At 40.2% G+C, this 22,726-nt stretch overlaps 1 protein-coding gene and 1 non-coding gene across 2 annotated transcripts in view; both read left to right on the forward strand.

Moving 5' to 3' along the window:
- SLC44A5 (solute carrier family 44 member 5) overlaps positions 1–22,726 on the forward strand; it is a 4,403,163-nt gene that overhangs the window by 1,569,446 nt on the left and 2,810,991 nt on the right. The window lies entirely within an intron of this gene.
- On the forward strand, positions 14,644–14,715 carry TRNAA-UGC. The gene has a single exon. It is a non-coding gene; the product is annotated as a tRNA-Ala (tRNA).

Below are 22,726 nucleotides of genomic sequence, written 5' to 3' on the forward strand. Positions count from 1 at the left end.
CACTCAAACCCCTCCCATCTTTCTAATAGCCAACCACAGCGCTAACCCAACACTACCTCCTCCATATTCCCTCTACTATCACACTTCCTCAACTAACATGTACAAGCATACCTTTCCTTTGCTCACTGCATGCACTCTCCTTGCATATCTTACATCCTACCAAAGCTCCATCATTCCCCCACTCAATCACTACCATTGTACTACTACTCACACCACCACCCATGTCTCACCCATACTCAGCTCCCTCCCACCATATAAACAAACACATTCAAAAACTGAGAAAACTAATAATCTCATGCATATCAAAACTAGCCCTAAGTGGAGACATCCACCCCAACCCTGGCCCTACCATCTCCAACCCCAGTCCTCATAATCTGACTAGAAACCACAACTTCTCCCATATTACAGCCAATAGAAAGCCAAGTGACTTCCTTCTACTAAGCCTAAATATTAGAAGTATATCCAACAAAGTCCATGAACTCCATGCCACCATAGACTTGTACTCCCCAGATATAGTCATCCTGACAGAAACCTGGCTAAAACCTCACATTACCAGTGAGCAAATACTCCCTACAGGTTACGGCATACTAAGAGTAGACCGGCTAAACAAAAGGAGGTGGTGTAGCTATAATATTTAAACAGCATCTAAACATCCAGATCTTAAAATCATCAGCTCCACAAATAGGCAATGAAGAAATAATATATACCAACCTCAAAATTAACCAAAACAAAACCATCAACATAATTGGATGCTACTTCCCACCTGGCCAAAACATCCTTCCACTAGAAAACCTCCTCAGCTGGTCTACCCACCATCTCCCCCAAGAAACTATCATCTTAGGTGATTTCAATATTGACTGGCAATCCTGTCCTGGCAACAATCCAACCCATCATGTACACCTTCATGGCTTCACCCAACTAGAACAGTCACCAACAAGGATAAATAAAAACTCCAGCAAGAACACTACCCTGGATTGGATACTAATCAGTAAGAACCCCCAATCATATATAACAGGCTGCTTATCAGATAGCCTCAGTGATCACTCCCCAACATTCCTACCAAAAAAATACCTGTACCAAGCTAAACCTGTCATCTATCGTCAAATACATAAAAAAATAAACTTTAACCCACTCACATTCATCTCATCCCTCAAAGAATGTAACTGGCATGCTCTAAAGTACCTCAGTCTAGATGACGCAGTTGAATTTTTTAATACTACCTTCCTGAACATCCTTAATTATCATGCCCCCATAAGATTTTCCAGAACCAAAGCACAAGCCTCCCCATGGCTACAGAAAACCACTAAGTCAGAAATGAAAAACAGGGATAAAGCCTGGGAGCACTGGTGCAAAACCAAAACCCCCACAGCTAGACAGAAATTCCTAGAACTACGCAATAGAGTCAAAAAGCTAATAAAACAGTCTGCCCTAGACTCCTCACAACACAGCCCCAAACAATTCTGGTCCTCCATAAACTCCATCCTCCATCCAGGTAAAGTCAATACCCCTCCTCCTAACATCCTTCACTCCTCAGAAAATATTGCTACCTCATTCAACACACACTTCACCCAAACCATACTATCACTAGCTAAACAACACAACCCCCCTCCCCTCCAACCCACACCTTCAACTAGTAATCTCCCCACTGCCTTCTCTTTTTCTCCTGTACCTACCTCCAACATAAAAAAACTCTTTACTAAACTTAAACCCACCAAATTAGCAGCAGACAACCTCCCAAGTGAATACCTACAAATCGCAGCTGATGTTCTGGCCTACCCAGTATCCATCTTGATTAACCGAGCTCTGTCAGAAAGTTACATTCCCACATTGTGGAAAGTCTCACATATAATTCCCCCTCCACAAAGGCGGACCCTCTGCAGAACTAACCAATTACCGCCCCATAGCTATTCTCTCTCCACTCTACTACTATACTAGAGAGAAGCATACACTCTCAGGTCTCAGACTACCTCCTTACTAACAACCTCCTTTCCAGTACTCAGCATGGTTTCCGACCAAACCATAGCACCACCACTGCCTTACTCTCCTTTACTAACACTATCCTTCAGCATAAAAACAATGGCTATCTCTCCTCTGCTACTTTCCTAGACCTATCTAAAGCATTTGACATGGTCCCGCACAAACAACTTATCTCTGTCCTCAATAACCTATCCTTCTCGCAGTCAGTCACCAACTGGTTTCAGAGTTACCTGTCTGACCGCCAACAATCCGTTGTACGGCAGAATGACATATCTCCCCAACTACCTGTCTCCATAGGGGTTCCCCAAGGATCCATCCTTGGACCCCTACTTTTCTCTGTTTACACCAATAATCTAGCCTCTGCCACCAAACATGGCACACTCATCCAATACGCAGATGACTCGACCATCATCTGCTCTGCCCAGTCCCTACCCAAACTGCAAAAAGTCACACAGGAAGCCTTTTCCTCTGTTGAAACATGGTTATCCGATGCCCAATTAATACTCAACCCAAACAAAACTAAACTACTCATCTTCCAACCCACCAAACATACTCAAAATAACACTTTAACATCACAGCAAAAGACAACACCACTATATACCCAACTGAACACACCAAATTGCTAGGAGTGGAAATAGACAATAAACTAAAATTTGACATTCACATATCCATGACCATAAAAAACATCCACAAAAAACTAGGAGCATTATACAGAAATAAACAATTTCTCACCAAAGCAGCAAAGATTTCAATAGCAAATTCCCATCTTATCTCCACCGTACTGTATGCCTCTCCAGTATATACCAACCTAAGGCAATGTGAACTAAACAAGCTAGAGACCTGCTACAACAAAATTGCCAAATTCACCACAGGGGCATCCTACCATAGTCACCACTGTCTCTCACTTGCTGAACTGGGCTGGCTTGAACTCCCTCACCTCCTTCAGTGGTATCAACTCTCATTCGCCCACAAACTAGTAAACCATCCACCAAATGTCCCATCCATCCAGAATCTACTCCAACCCTATCACACCACCAGACCACTAAGATACAGCAACAAAAATCACTTGCAGATCACTGAAGCCAATAACTCTGCTGGTGAAGCACTATTCTCTTGCGCCATGGCCAAATTATGGAACTCACTCCCACCCACAATTACCTCTGTACCATCATGCACCAACTTCAAAACTTTATTAAAAGCGCACCTAAAAACATGCTGGCTATGCCCTTGCAACTCCCACTCTAATATCATCCACCCCATCCAACTACTACCTTTCTTTTCACTCCACTAACTACCTTGATTATAGCAAGCTCAGGTGCTCATAAGCCTAGTAATTATTATACAGCAGGAACTTCTCATTGTTACATTTGTTAATGCCTGTTATGTACTTCACAGATAAAGATTCTAGTTGTCTACTGATGTACTATGTTCTTCATCTGTAAATATGTTGTAAGTAATTTCTATGTTAAATTGTTAATCGCTATGTAATCCAATGTAACTACTGTATGTTTATTTTACTGTGGAGCTTTTCTCCCCGGGCCTCCGCTGAAAATGGACCCACGTCCAGTCGGACACTCCCGGTCAACAAATTTAAATAAATAAATAAATAATATAACCAAAATTAAAGTTATGAGGCATCAAATCTTGAAAGTTAATGTCATGTGTCTGATAGAATTTACTTTTGTTGTGCCAGAATAACTGCCCCAGTTTGTGTTTGTACTGTGAAGGACTTTGGAATTTGCAAGGCAAGCAACCAGCACTCACATGTACTTCACCTATTACAGATGTGACAGTTGTATTTTCTGATGTAGTTTGGGTCAGGAGGCACCCTTCTTGTGTTTAGAATGGAGGGTGGGCAGGTAAGGCTGTGGACTGTCAGCATTTTGTTTTGGAGCCATTATGAATTCTGAGAGTGGGATTGCCATCAGTAGCAAGAGCCTGAATTGCCTACCCACCACCACCACCACCACTTGTGAAAACTATTTATATTTTTATTCTGTTCTGTTCCTTATAAAATCTGTCATTTTCTGGATGTTGAATTCACTAAATAATGACAGGCATTTGAATTTCAGACTTCATATTCTTCAGAAAGTACATGGTAAGACAAAACCTTTTTATTCTAGCAATTTTCTAAGTTTATAAGATTAATATTTGAAATTTGTCCCTATCTTTTGGGCTATATTTTCCCATTATTTGGCTTTGTCCAAGCATTTTGTGCTAAGAGGTTGAGAGCTATGGTGAGAACGGAATTCACAGAATATGTTTGGGGGCTGTATTCCCCCATTATTTGCTTCGTACAGGAGTTTTGTGCTAAGAGGGTGAGAGCTATAGTGGTAACAGAATTCACTGAATATGTTTGGGGGCTGTATTCTCCCATTATTGGCTTTGTCCAGGTGTTTTGTGCTAAGAGGTTGAGAGCGATGGTGAGAATGGAATTCACTAAATGATAGCCATTTAAGTTTCAGTCTTCCTCTCTTTTAAGACACAGCTGATTTGGCATAGTGGTATGTTGCTCTGACTGAAGCCCACAGGGCCCTGGGTTCAAGACTTAACAGTGAAATGCATGGTGATAACACAGCAGTTTATTCTATCAACTTTCTATGATTATTCTTGTGCTGCAAAGTTGAGAGAGACAGTTGAGTGTCAAGTGGATTTTACAAGCAGCTGAGAGCTTCAGGGAAAGAGAAGTTAGTGTTGGTTATACTGAGTCTGCTTGCATTGTTAATAGCATAACAGGTAGTGTATTTGCTTTTGATGCAGAAGGCTGTGGGTTCTACTCCAACAGTATGTAGATGCATTGCTGATACTGTACTGTGTTGTAAAGGGGTGAATGCTGCAGTCCTGATAATGTCCTCTTTGGCGAAGATACCTAGTAACTATAAACTTATTAGTTTGCCATCCATTACCTATTGCAATATTACTAGCTTATCATTTTTTTTAAATGTAACATGGGCAATTTACTCTTCAAGGGCAACAGGCACTTTATTTGTAGATGAAACAACGAAATATAAAGTTGTTTGCTAGCAGCAAACTCTTCATTAGTTACAGATCTCGTTAATGTGGAATTATTAGATGACTTTTACTTCTGCAGAGATTGTGTATATTTACTGATACTGGTGGATTTTAGAAGTTTGAGTAGACTTTTATGATGGAAATGTTCTGAATTGGGCAGTTTATTCATTATTGGTGCATGCATTTTGTTTCATTGTTTACTAGAAAAATGTTCAAAACAATAAATTTAAAATGCCCTCTAACAACTGTACTGTATTATACAAGGAATATAATTTAATGCAATCAGGAAGGTGTATCAAAGAACACATGCATGTTTCCTGTGCAAGGGGCCTACGATTTGAAAACAGCTCAAAGTTGATCTTTATCTGCCACTGGCCAAATGTATTTTCTTTGAATGTGGGTTTCAATGCTGTTTCAATGAATGTGAATTTCAAGGGCAGAGAAGTTTTAATGCCAAGTCTATTTTCATTGTGAGACTGCATTGCTTTGTTTAGCAGATGTCTTTTAGTGTTTGTGCTGTAAAATGTAAAATAAACTTTCAATGAAATCCAAATCATCGTAGAAGTACATTGTTTATGGTAAATGGGGCAAAATAGCCAAGTAATGGGACATTGGAATGGGTGCAGGGTGGAAGCCCCATTCGACCATGATTTTGTGAGGGGGGAAGGGTGGCAAACTCAAAGATTGCCCTGGCTAAACTGTACCTCTCAACTGTCCAAATTTTCACAGAATGAATAGATTTTTGCTTCTTATTTTTGGTTTGTTCCTTATAAAATTTGTGGTTTTCTGGCAAATCATTTAGGAATGAAGTCACTAAATAGCGACAGACATTGAGTTTCAGACGTCATACCCTTTAGAAAAATGCATGCTAAAGCAAGACCTGTTATTCTGTCAACTGTCTTAAGTTTATACAAGAGCAATTTTTAGTACTGTTTGTATTTTCCCACCATATATTTAGCTTTGTCCAGATTTCCTGCGTTAAGAGGTTGAGAGGTATGTGCAGATAAATCACTTTATAGAATTAGGCATATCCAAACCTCTCAACTGTCCCCGATTTTGGCTCAAAATGTTGCTCTTCCTCTAATAATCCCCCTGTAAAATTGCAATTTTGGAAGTAAACGTGTAGGGTTTACAATTAATAAATAATTGTACTGATCAGAGATATAGATTAGTTTTATTTCAGAAATGCATGTAGATTCTCTTACTTTGTCAGCTGCTCAAGTTAACAGTACTAATATTAAATAAGTGTCCCTTCTTTGACAGATTCTCTATTATATTTTGTGGCTACTTTATATTTTTGCATCACATTTTTGGCCCTTTTTTAATAAAATTGTGGTTTTCTGGAAAATTAGTGGCAAATCATTAAACACTGAAGTTAGAAAATAGTAACAGACATTTTGAGTTTCAGATTTCATATACTTTAGAAAATTCATACTAATGCAAGACCTACTATTCTATTACCTTTCTAAGTTTATAAGAGCAATATTTAAAATGTGTCCTTATTTCTGGGCCTTTGTCCCACTTCTATGTATGGCTTTGTCCAGATTTCTTGATCTGAGGTTGAGAAGTATGACAAATGTGTCAGGGCCATCACCATTAGCCAGAGACATTTCAAATTGTGTCATACATGTTGCACCCCACTCCCCCATGTAGTGACTCTGGATGTGTCCAAGCAAGGCAAGGAGCAGTTATGCAGTGTAAGTGTGAAGAATATCCCCCATCCAAGGTAGACACAAGTAGTATAGTGGCTTTTCATCTGTCCTTGATTTTGCAAAATGTTCTGTTTTTCTGATAAGCAAAATCTATTCATTCTGTGAAAATCTGGACAGAAATAAGGACAAAACATACTCGGAGGCTCTAAATAAAAATCTGCCTAAACAGCAAAGACCTCCTAAGCAGATATCCAAGTAACAGCCACCCCTCAACAATACCCATGAATCACATATCTCACAAAATAAGTGTGCCTCACAGTCACAGCCCTTAAGGCCAAACAACACACCAAATACACTTGTTATAGGGGACTCTATTGTCTGGCACACTGACGTCCTGCTCACCAAACTGAACAAGGAGAAGGTCACTGTAAGCTGCCTGTCGGGTGCCAGGATCCGCCACATAATGCAAGCACTCAGGTCACTCCAAAGCAAGTACAAGTATGACTCCGTCATTGTCCATGCTGGTGTGAATGACCTGAGACGTACCTCCCTGGACTACATGAAAAGAGACATAGAGGAGCTCTCTGATCATGTAGCCCAGGCTGGTATGACCCTGACCTTGAGTAGCATCTTGCCCGCACCAAGAATGATGCCACAATATAAAGACAAAATGATCAGTTTCAACAATTGGCTAAAGTATTGGTGTCATTCAAAGGGGATCCAGTGTCTGTCAGCCTGGGATGACATGCTCAACAAGCCACGTTGCTTTGCTAGGGACGGCTTGCACCTGTCACCCTTAGGCTTTCATATACTGGCCAGGGCTCTTGCCACCCCCATAGTGCCTTCTTTAGGCAAGGCTCAAAGGACAAACCCACCTCCATAGACAACCCAAGAATAAAAAAACTAAAGGTAATGCTACTCAATGCCAGAAGTCTAAACCTCAAGATGCATGCACTCGAGGCTCTCCTCAGTATGGAGAAAATCGATGTCTGTGCAGTAACAGAAACCTGGTTCAAAGCTCCTGAGAGCACCCCAGCACTACCAGGTTATAACTCATACCATGCGTTTCGGCCCCAAAACTCGGACTGAAGCACAAAAGGAGGGGGAGTATCTATATTCATCAAAGATACCTACACCTCCAGGTTAGTGGCACTGCACGAAGCATCAGAAACCATCCATGTGCAACTAACAGCGGGCAAAACTGCCTTTCAGTTTGTAGCCTGCTACAGAACACCATCCCTATTACAAGAACCCCACTTGGCATTCCTGAGAACACTGGAGAATATGAAGGTCTCTCCAAACACTATGTTATTGGGTGACTTCAACTACCCAAACATTGGCTGGGAAAACTTCTCAAGCCCAAACACCCTCGCCCAATGGTTCCTTGAATTTGTAAACTCTAACGCAATGGAACAACTGGTCACCACTCCCACAAGAGGGAACAACATATTGGACCTGGTCATCACCAACATGGGGACTCTATGTTCCACACCAGAGGTAAACTCCTCATTTGTAAGATCAGACCATAAACAAATTTCCCTGGACATCCATATCCCCCCCCAGCCAAGGAAATCATTGTAAAGAATTTCTCAAAAGCCAACTTTGCACTTCTCAAGACTGAGGTGGAATCATTCAAAGCCCCTGGGCCAGAGGATAATACAGCCCAATCCGCAGAATCCTTTATAAATGCATTCTATGAGCACCTGCAGGAATGCATGGATCATGCTATCCCAAATAAAACCAAGACTCACTCCTCCAAAAACAGGTCTGGTGGACCCCGGCCATAAATAAATTATACAACAGAAGGAGGAAGCTACTACATGACAGAGCAAAATCCCAAAAAGGGAAGGCATCTCTGATCAGTATTAGCAAGAAACTTTGATCCCTCATAAAATCATCAAAGGCCAGTTTTGAAAGAAAAATTGCCCTAGACACTAAAGATAATCACAAGGCCTTCTTTAGTTATGTCAGGAACATGGGCGGAAACTCCCAGGTATGCTCTGAATTGTTGCATAACGGTACAAAATATACCGAACCTACTGACATAGCCAACATCCTGGCAGACAGATTCAGCAAAAAATTCTCCCCCGCCCAAAGGAGAAAATGCATATCCCAACTGAATGTAACCTCCCTGACATCACAGATGCACAGGTGAAAGCTGCCATCTCCAAAGCAAAAAACACAACATCTATGGGACCGGACGGTGTCCCAAGTTGTGTCTTACGTGAGCTCCAAGAAGAACTGAACCCTCACATTAAGTCACTGTTCAAACTTAGCCTTACTACAGGATATGTACCCAAAGAATGGCGTACAGCTACAGTGGTCCCACTCCACAAAGGTGGTGCCACAACAGACTCCGGAAACTATCGCCCCATAAGCCTGACTAGTCTGGTCTGTAAAGCTATGGAGCATATTATCATGGAACTCATAAACAAAGACATTGGGAGCCTCCAGACACTGGACCCTACCCAATTGGGCTTTGTTAAGGGCAGATCTTGCATCTTAAACCTAGTTGATTTCTTTGAAACAGTTCCCAAAGCCATAGATGAGGGCAAGGTAGTCTTGAGTCCGTAACCTGGACCTCACAAAAGCCTTCGACACAATACCCCACTCGGGCATCATAAATAAGCTTACCAGCTTAAATATCAACCCCTATATCACAAGATGGGTTGCAAACTGGCTCAGAGATAGAACCCACATGGTCAGAATCGCAGATGCCCAAAAGTACCTCACCAAGAGGATCATGGGCTACAAACAGATGTCCTATGCAGCTCGACTAAAGAAACTCCAGCTCTACTCAGTTGCTTACCACCTACTCAGAGGCGATCTATGCCTGACGTACAAAGCCATGTTAAACCCAGAATTAATGGACATGCTCCACCTCAAAAAATCCAAGTCCCTTATAGCTACACACTCCAGGGACCTAAACCTTTTTCTCAGAGGCTCCCCTCACTCTGGAATAGAATCCCAATTCATATTAGACATAGCCCCTCGCTGACCCTCTTCAAGCAAAATCTGGACGCGTGGATGGGAAATCACAAATTCTCCCCTGGGATCTTTTCTGTGTCCCTGCTAGACAGAGGCACAGTAAACTAATCTTAAAAGGGTACCTTCTGTGACCTACTTTACAGAGGCACAGTAGGCTAATCTAATAGGGAGGCGGAAGCCAAATACACTCTGGCTAGGCTTATAAATGCCCTAGGGCAGATAGCCTAGTATCTACCTATGAACCTATACTATTGATTTATGCTTCTTATTATTCAGAAAACGCATGCTGTTGCAGTGCTTTAATATGACCATCAGGTAAGCTTGTCTGAGATTGTATGCAAGTAAGCTTTAATAAGCATACTTTTAAAGAATTACCAACATTGAAAGCTTTTTTATTGTTGCCATGCAGATAATATTTACATAACTAGATAACATATAAGCCTTAGGTATTGAAATGCATATGACAGTATTTGTAATAAAGGACAGGATTACAGTATTTTCAGAAGCTCATTACATTTGTTGGAGACTTGCAGTCATCTTTGCAGGCTTTACCTGTAAACTAATCAAAATGCCAATCTATCATGTGTGGTCCATAACCTGTGCTGTAATCCTTTAAGCAATTTATCTGGAGCTTGTTTCTTGTTTGCTGTTCATTTTTTACTTTGATCATGTTTTCCCCATAAAACAAGTAGATCGTTGTTGTCAGGCAGCAGGTCTTTTTTGGATAAGAAACACTTTTACAAGTGGGGATATCACAGAGATTGCTGCTTTCAGCGTGTTACCTGGTACTTTTATAAAGCTGAATATAAATTATAATTAGAAATGCAGTGCAAGAAGTGGTTTGAGTTGAGTGCTGCTTGTTTTTTTTATACTTGATTTTGACTGGCATTCCAGTAATAATTTTAAAAATTAATTTATTTTTTCATGCCTCACAACCTTTTTGTTTCCATCTAGATATTAAGTAAGCTGTCATGCAGTCAATGCATTGAAATATTTTTATTTTTCTACACTTCATTTTGTCTTGATTGGACTCTCATAATGACGGTTTGGCACCCAGGGCAGCGTATTTAATTAAAGTTCCAGTTTTTGTGGGTTTGAGCATAGCTCTACCCCTTTCTAGTTGGTCACACCCCTTCCCATTGGCCCAACCCATTCAGCTGTCTCCTGCAGCCCCCCTTAGATTTGAAGTCACCAGCCACCAGTGGTAAATCTATGGAGTGTATCATCATGGACCTGATTAACAAAGATAGGAAATCTCCAAACTCTAGACCCCACGCAATTTGGCTGTGTGAAGTGGAGATCATGCCTGCTCAACCTGGTTAACTTCTTTGAGTCCGTAACCAGGGCTATGGATGAAAGTAAGGCAGTGCATACAGACTACCTCGATCTGGCCAAGGCCTTTGATACCATTCCTTACTTGGGAATTATTGGGTAGCTCACCAAACTAAGCATCAAACCCTATATCACTAGGTGGGTTGCAAATTGGTTCACAGCTAGAACACACAGTGTGAAAGTAGCAGACTCCAAGTCAAACTGCCGACCAGTCACGGATGGAGTCCCACAGGAATCGGTCCTGGGTCCTCTCCTGTTTAGCATCTACTTCTCAGAAGTCCAGGCCAACACAAATGGACTCTGGCTGACCAAGTTCACAGATGACTGCAAGCTGGGAACCATTATTAACTCCCCAAGTGATGCAGACATCCTACAGAAAGACCTCACTGAGACCAATGACTGATGTCGAAACCATGGCCTTAAGCTTAATACCAGAAATTGCATTGTCACCCCCTTTGGTAAAAACTCAGTCCCCACTAATTACCACATCGATGGGAGCTCACTGAACACTAAATGCGTTATAAGAGATCTGGGGATGCAGGTTGGCAGCAACCTTTCCTTCAACCACCTCATTGCCTCTGTGGTCAGAAAGTCTTTCTATGTGGCGCATCTCATTACCAAGGGTTTTGCATCCAGGAAGAAAGAGGTCATCATCTCTCTCTACTCTTCCCTCATTAGACCAGTCATCGAGTATAATGCCCATTTGGCATGTACCTCACTAGACACCTGCAACAGCTGGAGGGGCTACAGAAGTACTTCACGAAGAGGATCATAGGCATTAAACACATGTCCTACTCGGACAGACTCAAAAGACTCCAGCTTTTCTCTGTCTCATATCGCCTACTTAGAGGTGATCTCTGCTTGACGTACAAAGCCATGTCTGACCCAGCTCTGTTAGAAATGCTACATCTAAAGAAATCCCAATCCCTCCACATCACATGCTCCAGAGACCTCAACCTCATTACCACAGTCAACAAAATGTGCTGGAGGGACAGGTTCATAACCCAGAGACTGCCCATACTATGGAATAGACTTCCCATACATGTCAAGCAGAGCACCTGGCTGACCCTCTTCAAGAGAAATCTTGATGAGTGGATGGGTAATAGAAAGTTCACCCTGGGGATCACATTAGTGGCTCTACTTGATAGAGGCAGTGGGAACTAATGGGTGGCACTATGCCAGGGCACTTCTATGGGCTAGGCTTGTAAAGGCTCCAGGGCCATTAACCTAGTACACACCTAAGATGAATTAAATCAGTGCTGCACATTCTTGACAGAAGATGTCATCAGTTATATCCATTTTCTCATTCTCATGCTTCAGCTGTATAACTTAGAAGCATCTCCCATGTAAATCAGAGAGCTGTAACAATCTGTCATTCAATTTAATAGGCTACTAAAGGACAGATGCACACATTTTGAAAAGCCTTCGAAGAAATCCTCCAGATAGGAGACTATTGGTGGTGCACTTAGATTTGGAAGAAAATCAAGTTTGTTTCAGCTTCTTGAACATTCCTACTAATAATATTGGTGGCTCGTCCCACCATCTCACAAACCTTATTGAGGCGATGACACCATGTGTTCAAGTACCATAATGCTGCTTTGCACTTGCAACATGTGGCAGTTTACTTATGGTTATTTTGATGAATTACAGGCCAGTTTTCTTGGAAGGACAGTTTTTCAGTTTATGATACTACATCATTATGTACACTGTTTTCCTCAATAAAAGTCATAAGCACATCTATTTATAATGAAGTCTTCAGGAAGTTTTAAAACGTTGACAAGGTTCTGTACTTGTAATCTGTAGGTCTTAAGGGAGTCTCCAAGAGATGTTAAAACTTTGACAAGGTTCTATACCTGTAATCCACAAGTCTTACGGGAGTCTCCAAGAAGTTTTAAAACATTGGCAAGGTTCTATACCTGTAATCCACAGTTCTTAGGGGTATAACAGTCAGAGGAACTCAACAGTTATCCTTAAAGCAGTTCTGCTACTTTCAGTGTAGATAGGTATTTATGATATTACATCTCAAATTTTAAAATCTTCCTTTGGGGATTTAACATTCCATGTTGATCCCATTAAACAAAAAATGTTCACCTTAGGATTTTTAGGACATGTAACTTGATCTATGAAAGAAATTTCTAAGCACGAGAAATTATTTTTGCCCTCTTTTTACATAAAATAGTGGTTTTCAGTCCCACCTTCTACTATATGTTGAGCATTTTGTGAATGGCTTTCTGGAAAAAAATTGCATCCTACCAACATTTCTGCTTGGTGTTTTTTAATATTCCTCCATAATACAAGCTGTATGTCATCCTTTAAGCAATAACAAGGTATGAAAAATGTGCTTAACTAAAATATCAACAAGTTTTGTATGGTTCAATATTTCTTGTGCACTCTAACACTGCTCTTTGGGCAACTACTCTGAAGTGGGTTAGCTGTTTATATGAGTAAAGTACTGCTGTTGTCCATCTAAGTAGGGAGAAAAGGTATTGAGAAAGTCTGGTATTTTATATTGCAGGCAGTATTGCACTGATATGTTGACTAAATTAATCACTGAGGTATCACAGGTGACTTTCAAGATGGGAATGAGACTTGCTTTCTGTGAGCATGTTGTAGATGTACATCAAGCTAATATATCATGTACACAGAGCTGCTGTATAGTCAATACACAGCGGGGAAAGCTACGAGTGATTTTCTGTGGCAATGACCATTAATCTGATGGCTGTGGATTTCAGCAGATTGGTTATCGCCCATTCTGGGCACACCAAAATGATAGGGATTGGCTAGAGTAAAACATTCTGATGAAGTTCTATATCGGATGAAAACTCTCAAACAAGAACAATATTAAATATTTTGGTTTATCCTGAGTTTGGTTCCTTTTATCTGTTACATTGTCGTTGGAGTACATTTTGTTGTGCCATTCTTGACACGCAGTCTTCTTCAACTCTGTGCAAGGACCTGTTTTTGATTGCTGGTCCTTGGCCAACTTTAGATAATTTAATTTGAACCTGTCATGAATGGGAACATGGCTGAGAAGTTTGTGGGATCCACTGATCATCAGAAAATACAGTGCAATATGAGTTGAATGAAAGAATTAAACTTAACAAGGTTAAGGATCCTATGTGTCAAGATTTTATAGGTTCATAGGTTCATAGATTAGTACTAAGCTAGCCTGTCCCTATTTTTGGGCCTTTGACAGATTTCTTGCTCTAAGAGATTGAGAGGTATGTGCATAAAATGAAAACTCAAAATATAAATAAAAAGGGGCATTTGACAGAAAAAGCAGATTTCTGACATCTGAAAAGGGATTGCTAAGCCTTTATTTTCATCAGTTTCAAAAGGAATAGTGATAATTCATGTTATCCAAGAGAATAATCAAAATAACACATGTGCAAACCCAATAAACAGTTTATATAGATGACAAAGTGTTTGCTTTCAGCATCTCGAATAATTTTCAGTGTTACATATAATGCAATACATAGATAAAAACAAAATAAAAACTCCAGCCTTGTTATGACCTCATCAGCACAAGCAGAGTGTTTGACTAAGCATAAGAAACAAGGGCTGTTATACCCAGCTGTTGTCCATTATCATTAGGGTCACTGCAAAAATATCCCAAACAACAAACTAAAACAATAAGTGAGAAGGTCACAGAAAAACCAATCAGTAAAAACAAAATGAAAAAGGGGAAGTAGCTCAGTGGTAGAGCACATGCTTTGCATGTATGAGGTCCTGGGTTCAATCCCCAGCATCTCCATAGTAATTATGGGTTGGGAGGGTGGCCTAATGGTTAAGGTGTTTGCCTTACAAACACAAGGTACAGGGTTTGAATCTCACAGGGGGTAACTGGCTAGGCTTAAAATGGCTCACAAGGGCAATTAGCCTAGTACAAGCCTATGAACCTATGAACCTATGAAAACTCCAGCAAATCTAGAACCTCCACTGAGTGACCTCCCAAACCTCTTGTATCAGAGGCACATGGGATATATGCAAATGACCCTTATGAACATCAGGTGTTTCAGCTAATTGGTGATTCTGAATGCCCATGACTTGTTTCGTGATTTTAATGGACAATTTAAACCCAATAAAGACAAACACCAGTAGCTGTAGATATGCTTATTTCCACCTTGTAATAGACTCATCAGCACAGCACAAGCAGAGTGTTTGACTAAGTATAAGAAGCACAGGGCTGTTATACCAAGCTGATGTCCATTATCATTAGGGTCACTGCAAAAGTAAAACAAACAACAAACTAAAACAATAAGTGAAAAGGTCACTGAAGAAACAATCAGTAAAAACAAAATGAAAACTCCAGCAAAGCTAGAACCGCCACTGAGTGACATCCCAAATCTCTTGTATCAGAGGCACATGGGATATATGCAAATAACCCTTTTGAACATCAGATGTTTCAGCTAATTGGTGATTCTGAATGACCATGACTTGTTTTGTCATTTTAATGGACAATTTCAGCCCAATAAAGCCAAACCCTACTAGCTGTAGATATGCAAATTTCTGCCTTGTTATGACCTCATCAGCACAGCACAAGCAGAGGGTTTAACTAAGCAGAAGAAACACAGGGCTATTATACCTAGATGATGTCCATTATCATTAGGGTCACTGCAAAAATATCCCAAACAACAAACTAAAACAATAAGTTAGAAGGTCACTGAAAAAACAATCAGTAAAAACAAAGTGAAAACTCCAGCAAAGCTAGAATCTCCACTTGAGTGACCTCCCAAACCTCTTGTATAACAGGCACATGTGATATATGCAAATGACCCTTATGAACATCAGGTGTTTCAGCTAATTGGTGATTCTGAATGCCCATTACTTGTTTCTTCATTTTAATGAACAATTTCAACCCAATAAAACCAAACCCCACTAGCTGTAGATTTGCATATCTCCACCTTCTTATGACCTCATCAGCACAGCACAAGCAGAGTGTTTGACTAAGCATAAGAAACACAGGGCTGTTATGCCCAGCTGATGTCCATTATCATTAGGGTCACTGAAAAAATATCCCAAACAAAAAATTAAAGCAATAAGTGAGAAGGTCACTGAAGAACCAATCAGTAAAAACAAAATGAAAACTCCAGCAAAGCTAGAACCTCCACTGAGTGACCTCCCAAACCTCTTGTATCAGAGGCACATGGAATATATGCAAATGACCCTTATGAACTTCAGGTGTTTCAGCTAATTGGTGATTCTGAATGCCCATGACTTGTTTTGTCATATTTAATGGACAATTTTAGCCCCATAAAGCCAAACCCCACTAGCTGTAGATATGCATATTTCCGCCTTGTTATGACCTCATCAGCAGAAGCAGAGTGTTTGACTAAGGATAAGAAACACAGGGCTGTTATACCCAGCTGATGTCCATTATCATTAGGTTCACTGCAAAAGTAAAACAAACAATAAAATAGAACAATAAGTGAGAAGGTCACTGAAAAAAAACAATCCATAAAAATAAAATGAAAACTCCAGCAAAGCTAGAACCTTCACTGAGTGACCTCCCAAACTCTTGTATCAGTGCACATGGGATATATGCAAATGACCTTTATGAACATCAGGTGTTTCAGCTAATTGGTGATTCTGAATGCCGATGACCTAATGGACAATTTAAACCCAATAAAGCCAAACCACACTAGCTGTAGATATGCATATTTCTGGCTTGTTATGACCTCATCAGCACAGCACAAGCAGAGTGTTTGACTAAGCATAAGAAACACAGGGCTGTTATACCCAGCTGATGTCCATTATCATTAGGGTCACTGCAAAAATATCTCAAACAACAAACTAAAACAATAAGTACGAAGGTCACTGAAAAAAACAGTCAGTATAAACAAAATGAAAACTCCAGCAAAGCTAGAACCTCAACTGAGTGACCTCCCAAATCTCTTGTATAAGAGGCACATAGATATATGCAAATGACCTTTTTGAATATTAGATGTTTCAGCTAATTGGTGATTCTGAATGCCAATGACTTAATGGACAATTTTAGCCCAATAAAGCCAAACAACACTAGCTGTAGATATGCATATTTCTAGCTTGTTATGACTTCCACAGCACAAGCAGAGTGTTTGACTAATCATATGAAACACAGGGCTGTTATACCCAGCTGATGTCCATTATCATTAGGGTCACTGCAAAAATAACCCAAACAACAAACTTAAACAATAAGTGAGAAGGACATTGAAAAAAACAATCAGTAAAAACAAAATGAAAACTCCAGCAAAGCTAGAACCTCCACTGGGTGACCTCCCAAACCTCTTGTATCAGAGGCACATGGGATATATGCAAATGATCCTTATGAACATCAGGTGTTTCAGCTAACTGGTGATTCTGAATGCACATGACTTGTTTCATGTGTATGTAGATGCATATGTAGATACATATGTACAAAGAATTTTTCAGTATACAACATCTTTTCTGAGGAGACATATTTTGGAGAAGTGTAATTAGTGAAGTAAAGACATTCTGTTGTAACTACACTTTGAAAGAAAGTGATTAAAATGATACCTTCTTTGCAGTTATAAAGTCAGCCTAACTGAAGATGGGCAGTGATATGATTATAAAATAATTTTTGGATATTGACTTGGTGAATAGTGAGAGAAAGATTATACTAAAGTTCAGATACAAGAGAGAAAAATACTTGGTATATTTTTATTGAACTTCATGTATAGCAAATTGAAAAACATACATACATACATGCACACTTCTTGAAGATGCAGCTAGACAGTGTGTGGGTGGCGGTCCCATTACACTCTGCAGCTGAAGAATAGTATAATTGCCAATATGTGACACACAAAATAGTTACTTCAATTGTTATAGAAATATTTTTTGTATTCACAGATTCAGAAAGATGAAAGCTTTAAAAGAATGTTGTCATCTAATAACTTCAACCTATCCCCATTCTGGAGAATGCCAAAACAATTTTTCTTACCTTTAGTTAGGGTTTCTAACTTTCTTGCAGTTTCTTCCCCTCATTTTTTTTTCTGGATACTGATATAAATTATTTGTGCATGTCTCATTTTTCTGGTAGTGATTGGCTTTCTGTTTTTGGCTCTTAGAGGTTTAACTACCAAGGATAAGACACTAATTACTACCAACTCTTGTTGCTCCCATTAACTGAGTGATTGAGTCACTTCCTGTGCCCAACCAAAAATGTGCTCTCACACATACCATGCCTCTAATCGTTTATCTCCACCCTGTTTACAGTTCCAAAGTATGTTTCCTGTGTCCTACAACATGACCGGTGTCATGGTTTTCTTTTCTCTTAATAGACATCTGTGAGTGTTGTATATCACCTGAGCTGTAATACTAAGTATTACTCCTAGGTATTAGTCCACCTACTTATCTGGCTGGGTGAGTTCCATGTTTTATTCCATAGAGACTTACGAAACTTAAGACTGTCATTGTCCTTCCATTTTTTTTATATAGCTCCTGTTATAGCACTTTCTGTGGATTTCCCTAAGTCTGAATAAATAAGCCCATGCCTACTTTTAAATATACCCCACAATGTATTCCAGGGTACCCCAGTGGTTTGCTTATTTCTTTTAGGTTGCAACAGTGTTTTGCTATCCAACTATTTACATTGAAGTAATGCATCACTCCACCATTTCCTCTTTTTTCTTAAATCTCTCAAATGATGTAAAGGAGATTTTCCTTTTGCTCTCTTGTACTGAGAGCAACTCTTTTGAAATCTGACTCCAGATAAAACTATACCCTCATTCCAGACCATTCCCTCTATTTTCTACATTGTACATGACGTATATTATTACTTGTTAGTTGTCTTTTGGCTTGGCAATGTTTAACAAATCTGCTTTGTCCTTTTTATGTCTGACTGGGCAAACTCCTGTTTAATCTGGATGCCATTTATACCAGAATCTGTATGTGTGTTAAATAAAAAGATTGCTCTATAGTTTCTTTGGTCAGATTAGTTCCTTGCCTTTTCGGGTAAAATTACTAACCATGCTCTACTACCTGCATTGCAGGCAATGGCTACATGGCAGTTATATTGTCTTCTTCCTGTAGTACCATCCTTAGGGGATTTGCCTGTTAAAGGTTCATAGTTAAGTACAATGCTAGCTGACCTTGTGGTCCATTTTAAGCCTAGCCAATTTTCCTTTTTGTGCTTGAATTGTAACCTATCCCATTTGGTGTTAGATTAGCCTATGTTACCCCTAATGAGAATAACTGGGATTATCCCCTAGATAATATGAGGGTACTCATTCATGCGGTGAAGCATTTAGGAGCTGCCTCTGCCCATTAGTAGTAGAAGAAGCAGTCCTGTGATAAAGTTTCTTTTTCCCATCCATAGATCCAAGTTGTGCATGAATATTGACAAGGATGAACTTTACTTTTCATGGATGGGGAGTCTGTTCTAGAGAAGCTGTATCCTCTGCAAGATAAACGTGTCCCAAAAAACATTCGGCTGATGTTGCAGAAGAGGTTTATATCCCTAGACAGGGTATTTCTGATGCCATTTGAGTTCCTGATGTGCAGTAAATCCATCAGTATTGAGTAGGATGATGCTTTGAATGCCAGACAGAGGTCACCTCTTAGCAGTCTGTAGAATACAGAGTATAGTGACAGGGCTTTTAGCAGGTCCATGTAGGATATGTTATTTAGGCCTTGTATCCTTTTATCCTTTTAGTAAGGTATCTCTGTGGGCATTTCAGTTGTTGCATGTGCCTGGATAGACACATGCAGGAGTGGGCATTATACTCAGTGACTGAACTAATGAGGGCTGATTAAAGGGGGTCAGTGACATTCCTAGTAAGAATCAAACCCTTTGTTTATAAACTGCAGTATAGAGTGACTTTTTAATAACAATGGACACGTTAGTCAAAAATCAGATTACTGCCCACATAAATTCCCAAATCCCAAACAACTAAGTCAACTTTTAGGAGTGTATTGTTCATGTGGTAGTTCCCTGAGGTAGATAACTTCCCAAAGGATATGATAATGCATTTTTTGGCATTTAGTTTCAGTCCATGATTTTAGCACCAGTTATTTATTTGAGAGCAGCCTTCCTTCAGGATGGCTAAATCATTTATGGACTCGATGACTGCTCCTAGCTTGCAATTATCTGCAAACCTAGTCAGCCAGATCCCTTTGGTATTGACTTTTACTTCGGGGAAGTAGATGCCAAACAGGAGAGGACCCAACACAGAACGCTGGGGGACTCCCCTGGTGACTGCTTTATTTATGGAGGTAACATCCCCTGTTTTGATTTTCTGCATCCTATCAGTGAACTAGTTGGCAATTTAGTGAGTGAAATATGGGGTTATTTTCATTTATCAGCTCTCCTGATAATCCATTTTCTCTTTGATATTATCAGAAATATACCTAATTTGTATTTCACTGGTTGGTTAAAAACACAATTTTAGTGATGCTGAAGAAGCAGCTAGAGAATATGGACATTGTAGTTAAGTGTGATGTCCTGTTCAGCAGCACTTACAGGTGTTTTGTTTAAGCAAACATTACTTGAGTTGAGGTCAAAATTTGATGTAGGTGAAAATGTCTGTGATGTAGGGTGGGAGAGCTTGGCAGAGTTTGGGTGCAACTACTGAGCAACTGTTGCCTGAGCAGTGAAGCTTTGTTGAGGGTGTCTGAAGTGACAGTGCAGAGTTGGAATGGTTCCTGAAATGGTGAGAGGTGAGGGTGGTATAGGCAATGAGTCTTATGGTGAGAGGTGAGGGTGGTATAGGGAATGAGTCTCATGGTGAGGGGTGAGGATGGTATAGGCACTGAGTCTCCTGGTAAAGGGTGAGGATGGTATAGGCAATGAGTCTAATTGTCAGGGGTGGAGGTAGTATAGGCAATGAGTCTCATGAGGAAGGGTGGGGGTGGTATAGGCAATGAGTCTCATTGTGAGTATAGGCAATGAGTCTCATTGTGAGGAGTGGTGGTGGGCAGTGAGTCTCGTAGTGAAGGCTGAGGATGGTATAGACAATGAGTCTCACTGTGAGGGGTAGTATAGGCAATAAATCTCTTTGTGAGGAGTGGGAGTGGTATAGGCAATGAGTCTCATGGTGAGGGTGGTATAGACAATGAGGCTCATGGTGAGGGGTGAGTGTGGTATAGGCAATGAGTCAAATGGTGAGGGGTGAGGGTGGTATAGGCAATGAGTCTCATGGTGAAGGGTGAGGGTAGTATAGACAGTGAGTCTCATGGTGAGGGGTGAGGGTGGTATAGGCAGTGAGTCTCATTGTGAGGGGTGGGGCTAGTATAGGCAGTGAGTCTCATGGTGAGGGTGAGGGTGGTATAGACTATGAGGCTCATGGTGAGGGGTGAGGGTGTTATAGGCATTGAGTTTCATGGTGAGGGGTGAAGGGGTTTCTTGCTCAAGCAATTAATAGAGGACAGAGCCTGTTAGGATTGTCACTCTACCTCTGTTGGGGATCCATTTAGCTTTGGAAAGTGTCATGTAGTAATGTTAGGGAGACTTAGTTGTGACGTGGCAGAATTTGTATGAGAGAATTTTGTAGAGCTGTGTTATTACTGAAGGCAGTGGCATAAGTAGGTAAGCCATAGTCTAGCTGTACAGATAGTGCTCCTTAACCTATGGTTGCCCTGCCAAGTGGGGAAAGAGATGAAGTATGTTTTTGTGGCCATAAGAGGATGTATTTAATATTAGTTCTCAGTTTTTGAAAATTATATGATTAATGTAACCAGATGCCAAAATATATGAAATGGGAGGTGGTCCTAAAAGGATTGTGTACCTAGTCTTTTATAAGGAGGGTGTTGTGTAATTAAGAAGCCTTTTGTTTTTCCTAAAGCTCATAGATTTTGATTTTTTAGGACTGAGTATGAGATTTTTACATGTAAGCCAGCTAGTTCTAGTAGCAAAAGTCTTTGTGTGTTCTTTGTCTATAATTCCCTCCCAAGATTTTCTTTATACCATTAACAACCTGAGCTCCCATTACGGTTACTTTTTTCTCTTCCTGTTTTCTCCTTTTGCCCTTAGGTGCCATTAATTACTCCGTTATCGCTGTCTTTCTCAGTTACATAGTTGCCCCAACACCCCCCCCCCCCCCCCGGCCAGGTTTGCTCACACTGTTTGGTTTTCTGACAGTAATTGTCCTCTTTGCTTTGAAGAAACATTCTCTGATTTTCTTCACAGTTATGACTTGCCCAGTACCACCCTATGTTTTTGAAACATGTTTACAACTTTTGTCACAAAATAAATGTGGACGTGATCTGATTTATTTCTGTCTCTAGTACCACAGTGTGTTATTTGCAAGGACACCAGCCTTCTGTCTCTCTCTCTCTCTCTCTCTCTCTCTCTCTTTTGCTCTCTTTCAAAACCTATTGTGTCTGTTGATCCACATCAGGATACTTGAAGGTATGTTCTTTCATTGGGTACTACTCACTCCATAAGTCTTTCAGTCTACCCTTCTTTGTCTCTTATGCTCCACTGTGATGCATCCCTTTATGATATTAATCTTTCATAGTCTGTTTTTAAAGGGTGTGACAAAAACTACAAAGTACTCCACCATCACTTTTGTCATGGACTGCATATCTGTTTGTTCCATTTTGATGAAAAAATAGTATAAAAAATGTATCACTATTTATATCAGATAAATTCTCCACTATCCTTTCTACCTTGTTCATTCTCCCACCTAAATTAACCCTCTACCTGCTTTGCTTATTTTGATATCCTCTGTGCTCACAAATGTCATTATGAAAATGTATTTATTTATTTTATTTTATTTTGCATTTGGTTACCAGGAAAGTCCGACTGGACACAAGTCCTTTTTCAG

This window comes from Protopterus annectens, chromosome 10.part0, assembly GCF_019279795.1.
Source record: "Protopterus annectens isolate FY-2018-M chromosome 10.part0, PAN1.0, whole genome shotgun sequence".
NCBI lineage: Eukaryota > Metazoa > Chordata > Ceratodontiformes > Protopteridae > Protopterus > Protopterus annectens.